Here is a 13,654-nt window from a genome sequence, read left to right as displayed (position 1 = left end):
GCGAACTCGGCAGGTCGCCGGGCTTGCGCTGCAACTCCCACGAACTCAGGACGAGGAGACGACGGACGCGGCTAGACCGGAGCGGCGACGAGCGCGACCGGGGTGGGGAGGCACGGGCGCGGACAGGGTAGGCGACGAGCGCGACCGGGGCGGGGAGGCACGGGCGTGGCCATGGAGGTGACGTGCGCGACCGGGGCAGGGAGTCACGGGAGCTGCTGGGCGGCGATGGGCACAGCCGGGGCGGGGAGGCATGGCCTCCGAGCTGCACGGTGTCAAGGCCGAAGACTGGAGCTGCCGCTCCCAGGTCGGAGCTTGCCATAGACACCGCAGAAAAGATCGGGAGAACGAAGAGGAAGACATGGGAGACTATGCTTCGTCTGGTTGAAGAGAAAGATAGGGAGACGTACACCAGCAAGTAGCTACACACAAACATGACGGGCACGTCTTGTCTGCTACCTTTTCAGAGATTCTCTTTCCAAAATTCAGATTTAGGCAAATGCAAAAATTTAACCCATATGTGCTACTTATCCGAATCACGAAGTAATGGGTGGTTGAGATAGCTCGTGTACCCATGTGTGCGTGTACAAACTCATTTCCGTATATTTATAATGAAAAATTATAATTTTTTTATAACTCTTTTTTTCAATTCATGCTCATATCTAATGTGTTGTGCCAAATTGAAGCATAATTTTAAATAAAATTTACATTAATTACATTGCGCCTTACAAAGATATTTAAACCATATCATCCCAGTTGTGAAAAAAATAAGAAAATATAAGGTTACATTTATTTTTGGATCAAATATGTCAATTGCATGAATATTGTGTATACGTCTGTGAACTTAGACTTAACCATGTTGATTGAGATCTATGTATTATTTGTTATAACAATATTTTGGCAGAGGTTTCTAGTTTCGAATTTGATACATTCAAATAGAAAAATCTAGAGTATACATGATGTCTAAGAGGAATTTGGCACTGAATCATTGACCTCTTTGACCAAATATGTTATACATATAGCAATTAAGTATATGTCTTTTGAAATAACTTGCGCTTCTAGGAGAGCATATCTAGTGATCCAACAGATTATATGATACAATGATACCAGCCTCTAAAATTTACATATGTAAGTTTAAAAAATAGTTCGAAATAATTATGAATATTCACGAGATGTGTGTTTTACCATCCATAGAACTTTGAGAACAAAATTCAAAATAGATGCAGAGAAATAAAATAGATAAGTCCAACATGAGTAGTGTAAAAAAAAAACAGAAAAGTGGCACTATTCACATAGCAAAATCATTTTTGTTTCTGTCTGTGCTATTCGACTTTGACTCTGAAAATTCTAGACAATTTAAACACATAAATTGTGAACACCCATAGTTTTATTTTAGTTTTTTCGACATGTATAAGTTTAAATTATAAATGTTGGTATCATGGTATCACATCAAGCGTGGCATCACTGGATATTTTCCCGCGCTTGTAGTTTTGTACGGGTTCAATACCTTTTTTAAGTGACATGTATTTGTTCTACTTGGTACCTTGATATTATCCCTCTAGCTAAGATATGATTTTTTAAATGTTTTAGGGTGTTCATTAGTTTGTGGTGTGAGCTTCACACTGGATTTTGTTCCTTTTTCACTATTTAAGAACATGCTTTCATATATGGCAGAAATGGGCCGTTACACGTGATTTAGCGAATCATCAGTATGCATACATGGGCAATTTGCCTCCACATAGCACACGGTTAAATAAACCATGTGCGAAAGGGTGAACTTGTGTACACGGTTAATTTTTATAAATCATTTGCGATAGGGGGTCTTCACAACCAATTGGTTATACTCAATCGTCATCGGATTTGAAGATCGCAAATGATAATTATCAGACCAATTTTATGTGTTCAAGTCAAGTGGCACACCATTTGTTTCAACCAGCAATATGTTTATTGCAAGAACGACACACATTTTAGCTATGCAACAACAAGTAGTACCAACATAACCATGTAGCAGATGTATACCCAGTTGTACAAACCCCTAACTCAACATTGGAATGCAAATACCAGTAGCAAAACTCAATTCTATTTGATTGTACATTGTAATATGTATGTACATATGCATATAGATATATATTCAATTGCTATCTATACAAATAACAAAGCTGTATAAATAATTCTTGGTTCTGGTGGCATGATCTTCCACACCACATCTAGACCAATTGTGCAACAATTTGTTTAATACCTTCAGTGGTCATCTCGGCACCTCGTTGATATTTTAAAAACATTGAATAAGGCACTCTTAACTATTTTTTAAATTTCATGCGGTGAACCTAAACATCAAAATAGCGATGGTTGGAGGCATATACCCCATAGATTGCAATGCATCTCACCTGTTTACGTCGAAATAGGGAAGTAAATCAGCGACATGCTTAAGTAAAAATAGATCAATTCTGGTTTCTTGTATGGGTTAACTTATTTATTGTCAAAACTCGTATTTCTTACACTTGGTTATCGTCAATACCGTTCATTTACGTCTGAGGCAAGAGACCAATTCGGCACTTGAGGGAATCAAACTCATCCCTTGTTCGGTTGTAGTGCATCTACTCCTCTACTGAATTTAATCCACAGATGAATTGGGTTATCCTCTTCCCTCCAAGCAAATCCCTTTGCGGACCAAATCTCTGCCACTATGTGTCGCTGGCGCCGACCTCTGGCTAGCTCGCCGCTCAACAGTCTCTCTCTATGTCTGTCGGGATTGTTTCTACTGCAAGAGAGACGATTGTTTTTTTTTCATTGGATTGACCGGGTTGGCGAGGTTTGGGCTAGAGTTTCGGCCCCGCCGGGGCTAACTGAATGCGATAATTCTGGTGGACTGGTGCTATTTCTTGGCGTTGTTTACCCCCGTGAAACCCGACCGATCGTTCCCGGGATGAAAATAACCGAGTGAGGCCCGAGAGAGTAAGAAACCCTTATTCCATTTTTTTTCAACCGGTCTTCTCACCCCTTTCCATTTCATTGCTAAAACGGAAGTACAATGTTCAACACTTACACAGATCTAATAAGAAAGGTGTAGGAGAAAAGAGAAGTAAGTCCACTGCGATATTCCGAAATCGGAACATCGCCATGGGGCGAAAACCTGTTACCACCTACAACCTCATGACAAAACGACAACCAGCTTCACAGAAAACAGATCTCCTAAGAAACATCCATCAAGGGCCGGCTAGGCTGACACTTAGACATAACCAACTAAAGGGAAACACCTCCAACTAAACCAACTGTCGAAGCAAACAGATACCAAGCAAAAAAAGGGAACTTATTCCATTTTTTAACTCTAAAAGAAAAGCGTTCTTTCCGAGTGGATGCATATGCACATTTTAGTAGCTCCTTAGCAACAAACACCCCTTTTCATGCAAACTTATGACTTGCACACGAAGATCGCTCTCGTTAATTCCCTCTCAAACCGATTCCTCGTGCATGGCACTGACGATTTGACATGCACGATGCCTAGTGGTATACGCATGCAATGAGTTCGTTCTCAAGGCACGGTGATGCGCACGTTATGGACTAGCACTGGTGGAAAAACAGGCTTCCGGGAAGCCCCATAAGTCGCGAAGGTAAAGGAACCGCGACTAATGGGATCTTTAGTCGCGATTCGTGTGGCGAACCGCGACCAAAGGCCTGGGCCCAGGGCGCACGGTGGCCAGCTGGTGCACGTGGGGGGCTTTAGTCGCGGTTGGCCAGCCCAACCGCGACTAAAGGTGCCCGAAGGCCTTTAGTCGCGGTTGGCCAGGCCAACCGGGACTAAAGCCCCTCCCCTATATATACCCATCCAGCAGCCAACACTTAGCCATTTGGAGCCATTCTCTTCACAAACTTCACAAGTGAGTGTTAGGTTTGCTTTTGGTTCCTCTTATGCACATAAGGTATTTGATGAAATGCCCCAAGAGCATGAAACAAACATGATATGAAGTGTTGGAGTCACACTTGAGCTTTCTCATTTATTTTTTCCTCCTCGATCGCGGTTAGCAACTTGAACCTTTGATGTGTCATTGATAAAATATGCATGTGTGTGTAGTTCATTGTTTAATTTATATTGTTTGTAGCTAGTTAGTTTAACAAATGCATGATGGTTAATTATATATTTTATATTATAATAATGCGGATGAATCGGCAATGGATGTACGGTAACCGACTCTCCGAGCGAGTTCGGTACGGGTTTGAAAGATTTCCTCGTAGTGGCTAATGCGAACAAGCGGGGGTTTTGTTATCTGTCCATGTGTTAAGTGTAAGAATCGAAGGGTTACTCTTCCTCAAGAGATGTTCACATGCACAGCTTCGGCACGGTTTCATGCCAAGCTATAATTGTTGGACCAAGCATGGAGAAAGAGGGGTTATAATGGAAGAAGATGAAGAAGGGGATGATTTCAATGATGAAAGCTATCTTTCTCATTTCGGTGATACTTTCATGGAGGATGCTGAAGGTGAAGGGGAAGGTGAAGGAGAGGCACGTGATGATCCCGTTGATGATCTTGGTCGGACCATTGCTGATGCACGGAGACGCTGCGAAACTGAAAAAGAGAGGGAGAATTTGGATCGCATGTTAGAGGATCACGGGAAGGCGGCTGTACCCGGATGCGATGATGGTCTGAAAAAGTCGGGCTGCACATCTGGATTTGCTGAGATGGAAGGCACGGGCAGGTGTAGCTGACTCGGCATTTGAAAACTTGCTGAAAATGTTGAAGAATATGTTTCCAAAGAATAACGAGTTGCCCGCCACTACGTACGAAGCAAAGAAGGTTGTCTGCCCTCTAGGTTTAGAGGTTACGAAGATACATGCATGCATCAACGATCGCATCCTCTACCGCGGTGAATACGAGAATTTGAATGAATGCCCGGTATGCACTCGCATTGCGTTATAAGATCGAGGCGATGACCCTGGTGACGATGTTGAGGGCCAGAAACCCGGGAAGAGGGTTCCCGCCAAGGTGATGTGGTATGCTCCTATAATACCACGGTTGAAACGTCCGTTCGGGAACAAAGAGCATGCCAAGTTGTTGCGATGGCACAAAGAGGACCGTAAGTCGGACGGGGAGTTGAGACACCCCGCGGATGGAACGCAATGGAGAAAGATCGACGGAGAGTTCAAAGATTTTGCAGGTGACGCAAGGAACATAAGATTTGGTCTAAGTACGGATGGCATGAATCCTTTTGGCGAGCGAGCTCCAGCCATAGTACCTGGCCCGTGACTCTATGCATCTACAACCTTCCTCCTTGGTTGTGCATGAAGCGGAAGTTCATTATGATGCCGAGTGCTCATCCAAGGTCCGAAGCAACCCGGCAACGACATCGATGTGTACCTAAGGCCATTAGTTGATGAACTTTTACAGCTGTGGGGCAGACCTGGTGTCCGTGTGTGGGATGAGCACAAAGAAGAGGAATTTGACCTACGAGCGTTGCTTTTCGTAACCATCAACGATTGGCCTGCTCTTAGTAACCTTTCGGGACTCAGTCAAATAAGGGATACAATGCATGCACGCACTTGCTTACATGAGGCCCGAAAGTGTACATTTGCCAAATTGTAAGAAGAACGTGTACCTTGGGCATCGTCGATTTCTTCCGAAAGGTCATCCGAGTAAGAAAGAAAGGCAAGCATTACAACGGCAAGGCGGATCACCGGCCGAAGCCTGCGGAACACACTGGTGCTGAGGTATTTGATATGGTCAAGGGTTTGAAAGTCATCTTTGGAAAGGGTCTCGGCGGACAATCGGTTCCGAAGGAGGCGACGGAGCACGTAGCCATGTGGAAGAAGAAATCTATATTCGGGAGCTAGAATATTGGAAAGTCCTAGAAGTCCGCTCTCGCAATCGACGTGATGCACGTTACGAAGAATATTTGCGTGAACATCCTAAGCTTCTTGGGCGTGTATGGGAAGTCAAATGATACAAAGGAAGCACGGCGGGACCGACGAAAGTTTGAAAGACCACGATGACCGGCATCCGGAACGGTTTCAAGGTCGTGCCGGCTACGCTCCGACCAAAGAAGAGAAGGTCATCTTTTTTGAATGCCCGAGCAGAGTATGAAGGTCCCGTCGGGATTCTCGTCCAATATAAAGGGAATAATAAACATGGCGGAGAAAAAGTTCCAAAACCCGAAGTCTCACGAGCGCCACGTGATTATGACGCAATTGCTTCCGATTGCTTTGAGGGGCTCTCTGCGGAAAAATGTTCGAGTAGCCATTGTGAAGCTATGTGCATTCCTCAATGCAATCTCTCGGAAGGTAATCAATCCGGAAGTTCTACCACGGTTACGAACGATGTGATCCAATGTCTTGTCGGTTTCGAGTTGGTGTTCCCGCCATCCTTCTTCAATATTATGACGCACCTCCTGGTTCACCTAGTCGATGAGATTTCCATTCTCGGTCCCGTATTTCTACACAATATGTTCCCCTTCGAGAGGTTCATGGGAGTATTAAAGAAATATGTTCGTAACCGTGCTAGGCCGGAAGGAAGCATCGCCAAGGGCTATGGAAATGAGGAGGTAATTGAGTTTTGTGTTGACTTTGTTCCCGACCTTAAGCCGATTGGTCTTCCTCAATCGCGGCACGAGGGGAGACTAAGCTGGAAAAGGCACGATCGGAAGGAAATCAATGATATGTATGGACGGCCATTCTCCGATCGAAGCACACCACACGGTTCGACCAATTCCGACTTGGTGGCTCCGTACTTTGAGAAACACAAGAATATTTTACGCTCGGACAACCACGGGAAGCTCTGAATCCTGGATTAGGAAGGCCCACATGGAGACTTTCGGCGAGTTGGTTGAGAAAACATTTAATGAGTGACAATAAGGTTGTAGATCAGTTGTACATGTTGGCCAAGACACCATCTTCGACTATAACGACTTTCCAAGGGTACGAGATAAATGGGAATACATTTTACACGATCGCCCAAGATAAAAAGAGCACCAACCAAAACAGTGGTGTCCGCTTTGATGCGACAACCGAGAATGGGCAAAAGGTCACATATTATGGTTACATAGAGGAGATATGGGAACTTGACTATGGACCCTCCTTTAGGGTCCCTTTGTTCCGGTGCAAATGGTTCAAGCTAACAGGAGGTGGGGTAAAGGTGGACCAGCAATACGGAATGACAATGGTGGATTTCAACAATCTTGGTTATCTTGACGAACCATTCGTCCTAGCGAAAGATGTCGCTCGGGTTTTCTATGTGAAGGACATGAGTAGCAAACCGAGGAAACGGAAAGATAAGAAAACGATCGGTACATCATGCGATGATCCAAAGCGCCACATTGTTCTTTCGGGGAAAAGAAACATCGTGGGAGTGGAGGACAAGACAGACATGTCGGAAGATTATAATATGTTTGCTGAAATTCCGCCCTTCAAAGTGAACACCGACCCAAGCATTAAGTTAAATGATGAGGATGCTCCATGGATACGGCACAATCGTAAGCAAGCGGGGACACAAGGGAAGAAATGATGTGTAATAATTTATTGTACCAAACTTTGTTGAATGAATCATGTGAATTATATTACCCGTGATGTGTTTGGTGTCCATTTTCGAATGATTCAATTAGACTCGAGATAGCACTGATGATACATGAAATTTGGAGTGACTAAGTCATACTCCTGCATACATGAAATTTGGAGTGACTAAGTCATACTCCTGCATATAGGAAATTTGGAGTGACTAAGTCATACTCCTGCATACATGAAATTTGGAGTGATTTAGTCATACTCCTGCCTAGGCGTATAATATGCATACTCGTAGTCTTCATAGCCGCCGCCGTTGTACTCGGTAGTCGTCGCCTTCTAAGTTGCCGGCGTCGTCGTCGCTGCTGTCGTCGCCGCTGTCGTCGGGCGGCGCTCGTGGCTCGAACCGAGGGTAGCGCGGGCGAGGGATATCGCCGGCCGTGATGTAGTCCATGACGCTCGCAGAGTCCGGCCATACCACCATGGCCGACGGCCGGCCTCGTGGAAGTTTCCGAGGAGGCGAGACCGTCCTCCTCATACCCGGCGAGCGCCCTCTCACGCCGATTGATGAAGAAGGCGTCCCAAGTATGCTTGGTTATCGGGATGCCGGCGGGGATTCATCCGCTGCTCCGGCGTGAGGTCGAGGTAGTAGTGGTTCGTGATGGCCGCCCGGCGCGCAGGTACCACGAGGGACGGGAGGGACCGGCACGCCGCCGGCGCTTAGGCTCCGGCCCGGCGAGGGACGCGGTAGCCGGAGGGCAAGGGTAGTTCGAGGCGCAAAGCTCCTCCACCTGCTGGTAGGTTAGAGTGGGTGCGGTGGAAGCCATGAGAGAGTGATGAGAGATTGTAGAGATGTGATGCTGGCCAAGCCGGAGCTACCTATATGTAGTGACAAATGGCGGGAAAAATGGGAGCGGGAAGACATGAGGCGGGAAGAAAGAGGCGGGGAGAAAGTGGCGGGAAGAAATTGGCGGGAAAAAATTGGCGGGAAGAAAGAGGCCGAAGAAATTGGCGGCAATTGGCGGGAAGAAAGAGGCGGGAAGACGAGGAAGAAATGGCGGGAAGACGAGGAGGGAAGAGGGGGTCGGCGGAAAGAGGCGGGAAGAGGGGGCCAACGAACTTTTGAATTGAATTAATTTTATTTTTATGAATTTTTGATAATTTGTATTTTTAAGATTTTGAATTGAATTAGTTTTATTTTTCTGAATTTTTTGATATATTATATGTATTTTTAAGATTTTGAATTGAATTAGTTTTATTTTTCTGAATTTTTTGATATATTATATGTATTTTTAAGATTTTGATTTGAATTAGTTATATTTTTATGAATTTTTTGATATATTATTTGTATTTTTAAGATTTTGAATTGAATTAGTTTTATTTTTCTGAATTTTTTGATATATTATTTGTATTTTTAAGATTTTGAATTGCATTAGTTTTTTTTTCTGATTTTTTTGATATATTATTTGTATTTTTAAAATTTTGAATTGAATTAGTTTTATTTTTCTGATTTTTTTGATATAATATTTGTATTTTTAAGATTTAGAAATGAATTAGTTTTATTTTCCTGAATTTTTTCATACATTATTTGTATTTTTAACATTTAGAAATGAATTAGTTTTAATTTTCTGAATTTTTTGATATAATATTTGTATTTTTAAGTTTTTGAATTGAATTAGTTTTATTTTTCTGAATTTATTGATATATTATATGTATTTTTCAGATTTTGAAATGAATTAGTTTTATTTTTCTTTACTTTTTGATATATTATTTGTAATTTGAAAAAGAAAAGTAATTCGAAAAAGAAAACTAATTTGAAAAAGAAAACTAATTTGAAAAAATACCTTTAGTCGCGGTTGGCCTGGCCAACCGCGACTAAAGGCCATTTTCCGCGGGAACTGCAAAAGGGCCGAAAAAAAGCCTTTAGTCGCGGTTGGGGTCACCAACCGCGACTAAAGGGGTACCTTTAGTCGCGGTTGGGGACCCCAACCGCGACTAAAGGGGGGGTCCTATAAAAACTCGCCGCGCGAACCGCCACGGCACTTCTTCTTCTCCGCGCGATCCAGACTGCTGCGCTCCTCGACGCCGCCGCCCTCGACGCCGCGCCGGCTGCTGCTCGCCCGACGCCTTCGCCGCCGTCGCCTTCGCCGCCGTCGCCTTCGCCTTCGCCGCCGGCCGTCGCCTGTCGCCTTCGCCCTCGTGTACGTCACCGCCGCGCACGTGTGCGCATGCGCCACGCGCCCTCGCCGCCGCCGCCGAGCGCGCGCCGCCCTCGCCCGCCGCCGCCTCACCGTCGCCGCGCGCGCCGCCCTCGCCGTCGCCGCGCGCGCCGCTCTCCACCGGCCCGCCGCCGGCCTCCGGCCACGCGCGCGGCCGCCCGCTAGTGTACAGAGAGGAGGGCCGATCGAGATGGAGAGGGGAGAGAGAGATCGACGAAGCGGGCGGGCCGTGGCCGGCGCCTCCATTTTTTTTTTTGTTTTATTAATTAACTCACAAATTTGTTAATTAAAATTGTAAACTAAAATTGTTAAATTTTGTTTAATGAATTGTTTGTTATTTTTAATTTTAACTATACACTTAACAAAAAAAACTTAAAACTTTGTAACTCTTATAACAAAAAACTTAAAACTTTGTAACTTATAACCGCCACCTCCGCCGGCGCCGCCGTAAGTCGTCGCCGCCCGTGCATGCACAACGAGACGACGCCGGCCGCGCGCGCCGCGCGCACGAGACCGCGCCGTCTCCGTTTGCCCAACCGGTTCACGTCGCCCTTCCCCCTCGCCACGGCACTTGTCCGATGAATCCGCCGCGCGCGACACCCTCTCCCACCCCTTCCTCGCCCTCTCCTTTTGCCACCGCCCTTTCGCCACCGCCACCGCCCCTTCTTCACTTAATTAATTTGTTTTGACTACATGTTTTCAGGACTGACATATGGCGGACGATAGAGCTGACCCGATTCCGGACAACTATGATCCGGACGCCGAAGACCATATGTTCGGCATCATAAATGGCGATATTCCATTTGTGCCGACCGGAGAAGAAGAAGATGATATCTCTTCTTATCTCGAACCTTGAGGGTGAAGATGAAGGGCGCCGTCGGCAAGATGATGCCGAAGAAACGTCGATAAACGACGATCTTCAATTGGAAGTAGCAACCACCTCCGGCGCCGAGGTATATATATATACATATTGAGCGTCTGGTGATACAACTAACTGATTTGAATAAATGTGTGTGTACTAACGCGCGCGACTCTCTTTCTTATTTTAGCCCTCGGCCGGATCGTCGAAAAATGGAGTACGTCGTCAAAGCGTGGCGCAACCAAGACGATGAAAGCGGGAGAAACATGCACCATCGATGTTGTCGACGAAGCAACCGGCGAGCAGCTGGAGCCCGAGCAAGAACGCCACCAAGTTTGTCGGCCAATGCGGAGCCGTTGTTAGAGACAACGTCTCGATCACCCGCCAGGAGTGGAATGAGCCAAAGAAGGCACGTGTTGGTTTCACTTTTGTCGATAAGAGAGAAAAAAAGATTGCTTCAACAAGCTTATGGAACATTTCGTTCTACCTCCGGAATACCGCAAATACGATGAGGAGGGTAAAAAGATTGCGGAAAACAAGGAGAGGCGCAAGCTAGTCAAACAGTTCGCTCTTTCTAGGATGGCCAACGCATTCCGGAAATACAAGCAAAATCTAGCCCATGACTTTGTCAACCGGGGCAAGACTCCGAATTTCAAAGGACAATATGAGAAACTGCAACATGATTGGCCAGAATTTGTGAAGCAAAAGAAATCGGAGCAGTTCCTTGAACTATCGAAAAAAATAAGGAAAATGCGGCCAAGAAGGAGTACAATCATAAAATGGGGCCGGGAGGGTATCGCTTTTGGCAGCCTAAGTGGGAGAAGATGGAGAACGAGGCGAGGGCGCGAGGAATCCGTCCGAGTACGGAGGGATGGGACCCAAGGGCCAAAAGCTGGTGGTACGGGCATGGGGGATCGGCCGAACCGGAGACGAGGGAGTGTGTTTACCGGGGCAAAATAATTACACCCACCCAAAACCTTATTGAGGCAATGAGGGATGCTCAAGAGGGGAGGATCAGGTTCAACGGAGAGAACGACGCCACGACAAAAGCCCTCGGGAATCCCGAACACGGAGGACGTGTACGAGGCATGCCGGGGACATTCCGTGGAAACTAGGGTTCCCCGGAAAGATGACCCGTACGGTTACGAAGCCGTAAGAGAAAGATGGATCGGGATGCGGATGTTGTGGCGAAGTTGGAAACGGAAATGGATGTGATGAAGAAAACCGTGAGTGTACTAGTCGCCGAAAGAGATGCAGCTCGGGCGCGAGCATGAAGATCATCCAATGGATCTCGGAAGCCGGCAGCGGAGAAGAAGCGGCGTGGCTTCCACGGAGGCCTCACCGGCTGGTGCACCGACGATCGAAATTACTGCACCGGAGCCTCGGCTGGTGGTCGAGGTTACTGCACCGGAGCCTCCTCGCTACCCCGTGGACGATATAAAGGAGATGAAAGCATGTCATCCGTATTATCCTATCGGGAACATGTCCATGAAGGTAGCCATCGGCGGTGCTTTACCACTGGAGCACTCCACCACAACAACCCCATTCAAGATGGCTATGCTCGTGTGACGGTGGAGGAGATAGTCCAAGGGTTTGAGGACACTGGACATTGACATTGCTACACCGAAGGGGTGAAAAGACTTGGAGATGTCAAGCGCCGAGTTCATTCTATGGCGGAAGAAATTTATCAAGTTTCCGGGCGAGCGCCAACAAGTCCACCCCGTACGGTGGTGGTGGTGGCGGTGGCGGTGACGGTGGCGATGGCGGTGGCGGTGACGGTGGCGGTGACGGTGGCGGTGGCGGTGACGGTGGCGGTGGTGCTTCACCTAATACACCTCATTCACGTCAGCCGACGACGCCGCCCCCCAGTCCTTGTCCGGCGGGTGATCAGACACCGGTACCGCCCCCCAATCCACCTCCGGCGAAGAAGCAGAAGCAGGCCTGGGTTATTAACCCGGACCCTTATGTACCTAAGAAAACAAAGATACCAGAGCCATCATCGAAGCCTCTCATCCCGAGGCCTTGGGAACTTAGTGTCGAGGAAAATGCAGCGGCCGTGGCTGCTCGGCATGAGAAATGGAAGGAGGAGTGCAAGAAGAAAAGAGAGGGCGAGCCCAAGCCGGTATTTTCCGATGAGCAAAAGAAGTGGGCTAAGTCATTTTTGAACACACCGTCCCAAGCCGCGAAGAATCCGCTGACGACTATTTACGTGAACTTCGTAGGCAAGCACTCGAGTTCAAGAGGAACAAAGAGTTGGCGGAGAAGAAAGCCTTGGAGGCCGAGAAAAAATTAGAAAGGGGGAAAGAAGTTGCCCAGCTCGGGGAACAAAGTAAACAATCGATCGCCCCGCTCATAGTGCAAGCCGCCGGTCCGGATGCCCCCGATATCATAGCAGCTGCGGCAGCTACATGGATTGACTGTAACGAGTGCCGGAGAACAAGCGGCCGAGTTAGGTATCACTCTTCGTGCACTCGTTAGGCCTTGATGAGGCGCCAATGAAGGACGTAGTATTTACATATGTGAAGAATGGCCCTCTCATCGAGCCTGCGCGAGGAAGAGGATCTACCTCGACAAATGAAAGGTCTGCTAAATTGGTACAAGGGTTACATAAAACATGAAAACGCCAAAGACTATATCTATGCGGAAGTTAAATATGTGCATCACTTCAAACGTTACGGGTACAAATTCCTCTGAGTGAATTGTTCCAGCTGTTCAATCTGCGCGCCCTCGACAAATCTATCATCAGTTGCTACGTTCTGTAAGTGATTTATTAATTTCTACCCCATCTCGTTCATTGCCTCCACTATATATATATATATATATTGTCCTAACTATCTTGTTGTGTACGCTATATATTATGCAGAATGAAGAAGCGGGAAATGCGAATAAGGAACAACCATGATGTTGGGTTCATTGACCCACACATCGTTAATTCATATGTGTTAGAACACCACCCCACCGACGTGGAGGAAGACCTGTGGCGGTTTATTAGAAAACAGCAAGAGAAAAGTGATATTCTATTTCCTTACCATTTTGGGTGAGTGTTTCTGTCTTGAGCACATTCTCTTTTGTTTACTCCATGCATGGTATGTG

Source organism: Lolium rigidum, unplaced genomic scaffold, assembly GCF_022539505.1.
Source record: "Lolium rigidum isolate FL_2022 unplaced genomic scaffold, APGP_CSIRO_Lrig_0.1 contig_13398_1, whole genome shotgun sequence".
NCBI classification, from domain to species: domain Eukaryota; kingdom Viridiplantae; phylum Streptophyta; class Magnoliopsida; order Poales; family Poaceae; genus Lolium; species Lolium rigidum.
Note: the sequence above shows the minus strand (reverse complement) of the source record.